Source organism: Sturnira hondurensis, unplaced genomic scaffold (genome assembly GCF_014824575.4).
Source record: "Sturnira hondurensis isolate 20B ecotype Veracruz unplaced genomic scaffold, ASM1482457v3 Scaffold0024385, whole genome shotgun sequence".
Lineage (NCBI taxonomy): Eukaryota > Metazoa > Chordata > Mammalia > Chiroptera > Phyllostomidae > Sturnira > Sturnira hondurensis.
The window spans coordinates 2,118,621-2,129,448 of NW_028097016.1; the positions used below are offsets into that span (position 1 = coordinate 2,118,621).

At 42.6% G+C, this 10,828-nt stretch overlaps 1 pseudogene; it reads left to right on the forward strand.

Annotated features, from left to right (window-relative positions):
* The first annotated feature begins 629 nt into the window (after window positions 1-629).
* LOC118981638 (catenin alpha-1-like) lies at window positions 630-4,957 on the forward strand (annotated as a pseudogene).
* Window positions 4,958-10,828: the final 5,871 nt, after the last annotated feature.

Sequence of the window (10,828 nt, forward strand, 5' to 3'; positions counted from 1 at the left end):
ATGATTAGTCTTCTAAAGACACAGTATATACTTCCTTGCTGATTAGATTTATTCTTAGGCATTTTATGGTATTGTCACTTGTGCAAATGAGACACTTTCTTCCATTTCTATTTTTCACTGTCTCCTACAGCATACATAAGCTGTTGTATTTTTTAATATTGAGCAGGTATTCAGCCTTATACAATGTATCTTCTCCTGTCATTTTAATACTTAGTGATTCTCTGTTACCCAATCTCATGTTTCCCGGTCAAAGACTCGTGCTGTTGGCAAGTGGAGAGTTTCATTTGATCTTTGGAAACATTTAGAATTATTTCATGTTCTTATTTTAGCGTGACACTTAGAATTTTCACACCCATGTTGACTAATACTGGGTTCATCAGGGATTCTCCCCCCCTGTTATAGTGAAGTACCTTTAGCATTCACTGTTTTAGAGTGATGTTGCCTGTTGGCTATGAACACTGATTTTATTGGTTCTAAACAGTTTTCTTCTATTCCTACTTTCTTTAGAATTTTTACTAGGAAAGTTCACCAAGATTCCCTCCTTGGAGCTGGATGGGAGGAAGGCCAACTGGTGTCCATTGGCTCCAGGCCTTTGGAACATTCCTGTGCTTGCTCCTTTCCCCACAGAAATGCCTGCTGTCTATGCAGAGAACATAGACTTCAGAGGGTAATCCTCTGAAGTCTAGAGATCATGACTCTGGCAGTGGAGAGACTGTTGGAGACCCTACTTACACACATTATGACTGGTGAGCAGCAGTAGGAAGGGGACCTCTAATGAGAAGAGAGGCCATTCCAAAAAGGCCCAGGTTTTGGCTGCATCTGTTGAATGACCAAGTGAGAATTCTTTGAGAATGAGATAAAATTGCAAAGGAGAGTCTGTTTCTCAAGGAGGAGCTAGTATCTGCTGCAGAAGATATTGGAAAACAAGGTGAATGATCCAGAGGCCTGTGGGGGAATGTGCAAGTGTCCTCTTTTCATCTGTGATGTGAGGCAATGTAGTGCAGGCAGCTTGAGCTTTGCTCTTCCCTGTTACCTGGGTGCTCTTTTGGCAGATATGGCAGGTGTCTACAAATTACTTGTTCAGCTGAAAGTTGTGGAGATGGTGTCTTGAAACTGAGTAATGATGGTGCTGAACAAGTCTTGGGAATACAGTATAAAATCCAGGATCCTCATGGGGATAAACCTAACATCACGGCAGGTAAAAGGCAACAGGAAGTGAAAGATGTGGGCCAACATGATCATGTGGGGACACAGGGATCAATGTTTGTCTTTCACATTGATACTTCTCCTGCTCTCTATCTCTCTCCATTCCCATCTCTAATCAATCAATCAATCAATCAATCAATCAATCAATAAGTGTTTGTGAAAGGAACTGATGCACTTAGTCCTGCAATAGGTAAAATGATGAAGAAGAACAGAGACCTGTGCAGAGAACTTCGGGAACTTTCACATAACCCTGGTCAGATTCATTCCTGGAAACCAATGTTCTCCTGTTAGTACAGATTGAAGCTGCAAGGAATGGAAATAAGAAAGCAATTAAAGAGGGTACCCAGATTTTCCAGGAATGTGCCAGCAAAGTCAGGTTACCAACTTGGCCTATTACATTTCAAACAAGGAAGAAGATATCAAGCTTGTTTGAATATCTGCCAGCCTGCTTGCTAGAAGCCCTCTATCCTAAGTTTATTGATGCTGCATTGGCTGTCACAGAAAAATCACGGAGTAAACTGGCCAAAGAGTACATAGATTTTTTAAAATATATTTCATTGATTATACTATTACAGTCATCCCATTTCCCTCCTTCATTCCCCTCCACCCTGCACGTCCTCTCCCACCCACATTCCCCTTCTTTTGTTCATGTCCATGTGTCATAAGTTCTTTAGCCTCTACATTTCCCATACTATTCTTATCTTCCCCCTGTCTATTTTCTACCTACCATGTATGCTACTTATTCTCTGTACCTTTTCCCCCTCTCTTCTCCTCCCACTCCCCTGTTGCTACGCCTCCATGTGATCTCCATTTCTGTGGTTCTGTTCCTATTCTAGTTGTTTGCTCAGTTTGTTTTTGTTTTAGGTGTTTTTGTTAAAAGTTGTGAGTTTGTTGTCATTTTACTATGCATGTTTTTTTTATCTTCTTTTTCTTAAGTTCCTTTAACACTTTATAAAATAAGGGCTTGGTGATGATGAACTCCTTGAATTTGACCTTATCTGAAAGCTTTTTATTTGCCCTTCCATACTAAATGAAAGCTTTGCTGGATACAGCATTAATGGACATAGGTCCTTGCCTTTCATGACTTGGAATACTTCTTTCCAGCCCCTTCTTGCCTGTGAGGTCTCTTTTGAGAAATCAGTTGACAGTCTGATGGGAGCTCCTTGTAGGTTACTCTCTCCTTATGTCTTGCTGGTTCTAGAATTCTCTCCTTCATTTTCATCTTGGGTAATGTAAGTATATAGTTAGTGTATTCCTTCTTGGATCCATCTTCTTAGAAACTCTCTGAGCTCCCTGGACTTCCTGGAAGTCTGTTTCCTTTGCCATATTGGGGAAGTTCTCCTTGATTATTTGTTCAAATAAGTTTTTTCACTTATAGCTCTTCCTCTTCCCCTTCTGGTACCCCTATAATTCAGATGTTGGAATGTTTAAAGATGTCCTAGAGGTTTCTAAGCCTCTCATCATTTTTTTGAATTCTTGTTTCTTCATTCTTTTCTGTTTGGTTGTTTCTTTCTTTCTCCCGGTCCACTCCATTGATTTCAGTCCCAGTTTGGTTTCCATCACTATTGGTTCCCTGTACATTTTGCTTCATTTCACTTAGTGTAGTCTTCATTTTTTCCATCTAATTTGCTACCAAATTTAACCAATTCTGTGAGCATCCTGATCACCAGTGCTTTGAACTGTGCATTGATAGGTTGGCTATCTCTTGTTTGCTTAGTTGTATTTGCTGTGGAGCTTTGATGTCTTCTTCAGTTTGGGCCATTTTTGGGGTCTTGTCATGCTTGTTACATATTAGGGGCAGAGTCTTAGGTGTTCACCAGGGTGATTTAAACCAGTCACTCGGTTGTGACTCTGTATGTGGGTTCAGGGTTCAAGAGGGAACAGTGACACTTGCTCTGCTCTCTGTCGAATCTCGGTCCCCTCTGCCACTTCCTCCAAGCAAAGTGGGCCTTTCTGGTGCTGATTCTTGTGTGGGTGGGCTTGTGTACATTTTAGGACCCTGTGGGTCGCTCCAATGAACTCTCCTATGAGGCTGGGAGTCTCTCCAGTGCCTCAACCACACAGGTGTTTTAAATTGGTGTTTTGAGGCTTCCCCCCCCCCAGTGCTGAGACTCAGGGTTGAGTGTTTAGTCTTGCTCCCCAGTCTGTGGTTTATCTGCGCTCAAATGTGGGACTTCCCAGTCAGCCAGCTGCCTTGCACACATTGCTTCACTTCACAATCGCCACTTTGCTGGGTCTGCTCATTGCCACCCCCAGCCAGGGTTGGCCCACTGCCATTTTGCATGCCCGGGGTTCCTTGGGTGCCCAGTGCCACTGCTTTTTGTGTCTCAATCCTTCTCCAGCCTGGCCGCCGGACCTGCCCTTTCTACCAGTCTGGATGAATGTGTCTATCTTTTAACTCCTTGGTTGTCCAACTTCCATACATTTAAATGATTTGTCAGTTCTGGTTGTTGTTTTGTTTCTAAATTGTTGTGTTTATTTTGGCTGTGCAAGGAGGCACAGTGTGTCTACCTACTTGTCCATCTTGGCTGCAAGTCCAGTACATGGATCTTTTGAAAGAACAATGGGTAAAACAATTCCATGTCCTGCCAGATGCTGTTGGCGATGTCATATCAATTGATGACTTCCTGGCTGTCTCAGAGAATCACATATTGAAAGATGTAAACAAATGTGTCATTGTTCCCCATGAGAAAGATGTGGTTGGATGGGATCATACAGTTGGTGCCACCTGGTGCCAAGCAACGTGGGTCATTCCTGCAGTCACTTCAGCAATGGACATCTATGAGCTAGGGGACCACATAGAGAAGGTGCTGGAAGCTACCAAGCCTCTCTTGGTAGCTTCATTTTACTGAGCAAGTAGGTGCAGTGGTGGAAGCCCTCAGCTTGGATCCCATCAGCCCATTGATGAGAATAAATGAGTTGATTGAAGCCTCCTACTTCATGCGCAATGGCATGAGGGACACCAGGAAAGTGGTGTTGGTGATAGGGACTCCTGAGGAGTTGGTTTACTCTGACTTTGAGAGCGATGACTTCATTGTCTGAAGTAGGACAAATGTCTTGAGAGGATATGATCAGCCTATAGCAGGCCAGAGTGCTAGGGCCATCATGACTCAGCCCCCCAAGAACAAAAAAGGGACACTGTGGGATGAGTTGCAACACCCAGGAAGAGGAGGCCACCTGGATGCTGAGTGTTCAAAGGGATGACAGTGGTAACAACATGATTGTGGGGCCCAGGAAGATGAGCGGGTTCATGGTGGAGGCCAAGGTCTTCACTCAAAGTTGAGACCACTCAAAAATACATCAGGTACATAGTGCTGCCAAGATGGGATTCAGGATAGATAAGCGTGGCCATGCCACTATAGACCATTGCCAAGATGTGGCTTGCAAGCAGGACCTACAGGCCTCCCTACAGTGCATTGCCCTCCACTGTCACAAATGAAACATCTGCAGCAAAGTCAAGGCCAATGTGCAGCCAATGGTGGGGAGCTCATTGTCTTTGGGGAAAACACCACCTTGTCCCTCATCTGGACCACCAAATACACTGAGGAGTTCCATGGTGAGGATGGTGAAGGCATGCTATGTGTCCCCAATCAAACACCAGAGATCTCAGAGTGTGGGTTTCTCCAACCTGTCTCCACCAAATACCACAGGTCTCACAGATAGATTTGTGCAACCTACCAGCTACGTCATGGAAGATGAAGGCACCTGAGAAAATGTCTTGGTGAAGACAGAGGAAGAGGACAAGGCATAGGCCAAGATTAAAAGGGCACCTCCAAATATGCAAGTGAACCCTGTGCATGCCCTCAGAGAATTCAGAACCATGGACAGCATCCAAGGCTGCACTAGCCAGCTGCCACCACCCTTCAGGGCCCTTAAGATCAGTCACAGTCTTCACATGAATGTTTTTACTGAATAGAACACTGAAGTAAGATTGCACAAATTTTTAAACCTGTCCAGTCAGGAAATTTTGCAAGGGCACACTTGCGTTTCATCTTATCACAAACACTCTCAGAATTCAGGAGCATATATTTAGCTATAATTTTAATAAGCTTAAATAAAAATAAACATTTTATAACCAAATAGAATCCCACATTAACTTGTAAATAATGTCCTTGACCCAGTGTGATGCCCGTTGTCCTAGTGTGGCATAAGGGTTAAACAAAGGGGAGAGCTGACTCACCTAGGGTTTAGGGAGGGTCTTTTTACCAACCCTGCATCCTGGCATTTTGGCTGCTATTAAATAACCAAATTGAGTCAGGGATAGTAAAGTGGGTTTCTCAGGAAGCTTTCCCCAGAGGAGCAATATGCCTAAAAGCAGTTCTAAGAGGGAGAAACCACATGAAACAGAGTAAAACATAATCTGTCAGGAAGAAAACTGATTACTCTCTTTAAGACAGAAATGAGAATTTTAATGCATGGGTACAATTACTAAGTACACTCCACTGCAGGACACATTAGGCAAGTGACCCTTGTTCAGGCTACAATGTCCTGATGCCATAGTCAGAACATGCCATTTACCTTTCTGCAGCCTCAAACACAAATACAACATTGGGCTCCCTTCCAATACCTGCAGTGTTTCCTGCCTGGGCTTCTGATAAATAGATCCTAACAGAAGTGTGTTTGCTTAGGCAGTAATTGAGACCTTACCTTATTTGTGATTAAAAAGTGATTACTATAGCTACGAAGTATACTTTCACTATCTTCTCTGAATTTGATGAATTGGAATGTGTTTTACACTAACTTTTCCACGCTGAAAAGTGGAAGTCCACGTTGAAACCCCCCAAAAAAAAGTTCACAAGATTTTACTTTGTACACTTTTTGAGGTAAGAACCTCGATTGAAGCCTTAGAAGTAGAGGTGCACACTTGCATCTGGATCCACTCCATATGTTTAACTTGTTAAGGTAAGTTTGCCCTCTGGCCTTTGCCTACCTGGCACATAGCACAAATGTCACCATACACACACACACTTACATGCCACTGCTGATGGGACCCTCTGACCCAGGGTGTCTGGGACTAAACTGTGTTAATTAGAACATTCAAGTTTATGCTCCCAGGTCAAACTCATTCTCTCACTGGTGTGCAGTAGAATTTTTCAGAGACTACCTGACATGTGATAATGCAACAGAGTGAAGAGTGAAGCTAATTTGTGAATGTGCCTGTCTTCTACTGAGCCAGACATTATTTGACTTGGGCAGATGTAAACATTGCTACTCTCCCCCCTGAGAAAAGGCATTTGAGTAAAGACCAAAGAACTGATAGGAGTAAAGATGGCTACAGAGTAGCATGGAGGGAACCCAGCTCCCGTGCATCTGGTAGAAAATCTGGGTGGATCTACTGAAGAACAGCTTAATCAACCAACAATTCCCCAACATTTATGAAAATAAGAGACCAGGGAGTGTGACAGAGGAACCAGACACCTGCAGATCCATGAGGACTCCAGAAGGCGAGTGAGGACAAAAGCGGCTGCGCCTTCTTTTCCCATCAGTGGGAAACAGAAGCCCCGTCTCAGTCCATGCCCGGGGCGCCTGTGGCAGAGGGAACTTCAGAGGCCCGCCACCCGGTGGGCCGGCAACAGACTCCCTAGGAGAGAACTGACTCCCCGCCTCCCTGTCTAGGCAAGCAGGTTAATACCGGGCAGAGAGCTGTGGGCTTAAGTTAACGTAAAGGGGGCCAACTGCGGACTTGGTGGTTGCCAGTCCGCCGGCCCACCAGCCCGCCAGTCCCGGGGATTTAAGAAGGACACTGTCATTGCCGGTCTTTTGGGATTGGGCTGGGCTGAGAGGCAGGCTTTGTGGAGAAGTCTCTATTGGAAAGTGAACTGAGGTGCTCTGCTACAGCAGCTTGCCTCACAGCCCAACCACCCAGCAGCCATCCAGGGGAGGGGTGGGAACACCTGGGTCCCGCCATAGGACTGAGAAGGAAACAGGCAGCCTCTCAGGGGTGTGGGCGCCCACATCCCAATCAGGCACCCTGATTGGCATGTGCGCGCCTGCATACTTGATTGGTATGCGCGCACCTGCATACCTGCCCTCAGAGACGCAGCAACCAGAAAACCTGGTTTGGACAGGTCGAAACCGACAAAGGAAGGGTGCTTTTTTACTTGTTTATTTGATTTTGTTTTTGTTTTTGTTTAAATGTGTGTGTGTGTGGGGTTTCCCCTTCCCCCCCTTTTGTTTTCCTCTCTCAACTTCTTTTGTAAGTAATCTTATATCTCCTAAACTGTATGGTTGCTCTATCTTTCAATACTCTGTCCCTCGTTCCTTTTTCTTTTTGTTCAGTTTTAGTCCTTCCGTTCTTCCAAAATTTTCTGCTTATTCCTTTTTTCTCCTGACTTGTGTGTGTGTTTGTGTGTGTGTTTGTGTGTGTGTGTGTGTGTGTGTTGGATTATTTGTTTGTGTGTTGCTTAGTTTTCTTTTAGGTGTGTTATTATTTTTTTGCATTATTCTTACTTCTTTTTTATTTTAAGAATATCTCTGTATCCCTCCTTTTTCTGTACAGGTTTCTTAGTCCTGGCTGGTTATATTGTACTACCTGACAGGTTCCCACTGCTCTTTCCTCCACAGTGTATTGCTAATTTTCTATACTTCACTTGCTTTCCTTTGGCATACTACCCAAGCTCTATAACCCCCATTTAGACAGACCACATAGAGTCTATCACGTGAGTGCTGCTCTAATATTATTCTAAATAAGAGCTGTTCTATACAACGGTAATACTTCATAACACATCTCTCGGACCTTAGACCACCTTACAGGTGCCTGAATTCTATTACTCTATTTACTCACATGCTACACCCAGTTACTAACCTGTACTCTCACCTTACCTCAAATCTGACCACCCTCAACCACACTGCTTTCTAGATAAAACTCACAAGGCCCCCCCTTCCCAACAAGAGACTTAACTTATGTCCATCCTTTCCTAAAAGTGGCAAGCTGGGTTGAAGAACACGGTTAACTCTATACATAGCCTAAAAATTGTCTATTTCTTCTCTGCTGACTGTGTCTGTAAATAACACAAAATAATCTTCAGCTATCATAAACCATTTTGCCTCCCCCTCCAACTGATCACATATGCACAATAAAGAAAGGAGTAGGTGGAAGCGGAGAACACCAAGATACCTGCAAGAGACTGCACCACTGAATTTCACAGGTATCCTACCACAGAAGTTCACACCATAAACCCAGGGAACCAGAATAGATCAATTTAAGAAGCTGAGGACAACGAGAAGAGTATCACAAACAATGGGAAGACAAAGAAACAATCCCCGAATGAAAGAAAAAGAGGATGCCTCAGAAAGAATGTTAGATGAAATAGAGGCAAATCAACTATCAGATGTAGAATTCAAAGCACTGGTTATCAGGAAATTCAAAGAGCTTACAACGAGCTACCAGAAACTACAGGGGGGCTACAATGAACTCTCTGCAAACTATATCAACATGAAAAAGGAAATAGAAACCATCAGTAAAGGCCAAGAGGAAATGAAGAATACAATTTCTGAACTGAAGAATGCAGAAGAAGGTATGAAGAATAGAATTGATATGGCTGAAGATCACATAAGTGAGATCGAAAACAGGATAGAAAGAATCTCCCAGACGGACCAAGTAAGGGAAAGAGAATCAGAAAAAATGAGGAGAATTTAAGAGAAATGCAAGACAACGTGAAACATAATAATATCCCAATAATAGGAATACGAGGAGAGGAAGAGGAACAAGGGATGGAGAACCTACTTGAAAGAGTAATAACGGAAAATTTCCCTAAGTTGAGGAGAGATAAAGTCACACGGATCCAGGAATGGCAGAGAGTTCCAAGCAGGTGGAACCCAAGGAGGCCTACTGTAAGACACATCATCATTAAAATGGCAAACCTCCAAGACAAAGAGAAAATCCTAAAGGCAGCAAGGGAGAAAAAGGAAGTAACATACAAGGGGGTCCCAATAAGGTTGGCTACTGACTTCTCAATGGAAATGTTCCAAGCAAGAAGAGAATGGCAAGAAATATTTCAAGTAATGAGAAACAGAGGCCTATAACCAAGGCTACCATACCCAGCAAGCCTCGTAATCAAGATAGAAGGCCAAATAAAGAGCTTCCATGACAAAAGACGTCTAAAAGAATATGCCTCCACCAAACCAACTCTACAGGAATTACTAAAAGGGCTGCTTTAAGGAAAGGAAGGAAAAGAGAGAGACAGAGAGGACTACAGGTACATAAATGGCAATGAATAAGTACCTTTCAATAATAACCTTGAACATAAATGGATTAAATGCAGCAATTAAAACACACAGAATAGCTGAATGGATAGGAAAGCATGGTCCACACATATGCTGCCAACAAGAGATCCACCTCAGGTCAAAAGACCACCACAGACTAAAAGTGAAAGGATGGAAACAAAATTTCCAAACAAATGGACAAGAAAAAAAGAGCCAGGGTAGCAATCCTCATATCAGACAAAATAGACTTCAAAAACAGGGCCATAAAGAGGGACCCAGAAGGTCACTTCATATTACTCAAGGGAAGAATCCACCAAGAAGACATCAACATCATAAGTATATATGCACTCAACATACGAGTACTCAAATATATAAAGAAAATCCTAGAGGACCTCAAGAAAGATATTGACAGCAACACAATTATAGTAGGGATTTTAATACCCCACTGTCAAAAATGGACATATCTTCCAAACAAAATATCAACAGAGATATTGTAGCATTAAATGACACTATAGAAGAAATGGACCTAATTGATATATAGAGAGCCCTCCATTTCAAAGAAGCTAAATACACATTCTTTCCAAAAGCACATGGAACATTTTCAAAGATAGACCACATGATAGGACACAAAACAAGTCTCAACAACATCAGGATAATAGAAATCATACCAAGCATCTTCTCTGATCACAAGGAACTGAAATTGTATACCCACCCCGCAGGAAAAACCCAAAACACCCAAAATCATGGAGACTGAATGGTATGCTATTAAACAATGAATGGGTCAAGATTGAAATTAGGGAAGAAATCAAAAAGTTTCTGGAAACAAATGAAAATGAACTCACAACAACCCAAAACTTCTCGGAAACAGTGAAGGCAGTCCTGAGAGGGAAGATCATAGCAATGCAGGCTTACCTAAAGAAAATAGAAACATTTCAAACAAACAACCTAACCTGACGCCTGCAAGAACTCAAAGAACAACAACAAAGACAGCCCAGAGCAAGTAGAAGGAAGGAAATAACCAAGATCAGAGCAGAATTAAATGACATAGAGTCTAAAAGCACAATTCTAAGGATCAGTGAATCCAGGAGTGGGTTTTTTAAAAAGAAAAACAAAACAGATAAACCTTTAAGTAGGCTCATCAAGAAAAAAAGAGAAAGAGGACCCAAAGAAACACAATCAGAAATGAAAGAGAGGAGATTACAACTAATGTCACAGAAATAGAAGGGGTTATAAGAAATTACTATGAAGAACTGTATGCCAAGAAATTTGAAGACCTAGGTGAAATGGACAAATTTCTAGAAAAATAAAATCTTCCAAAACTCAATGAAAAAGAAGCAGAAAACCTGAACAGGCCAATAACAGCAACTGAAATTGAAGAAGTAATCAAAAATCTCCCATCACACAAAAGCCCTGGACC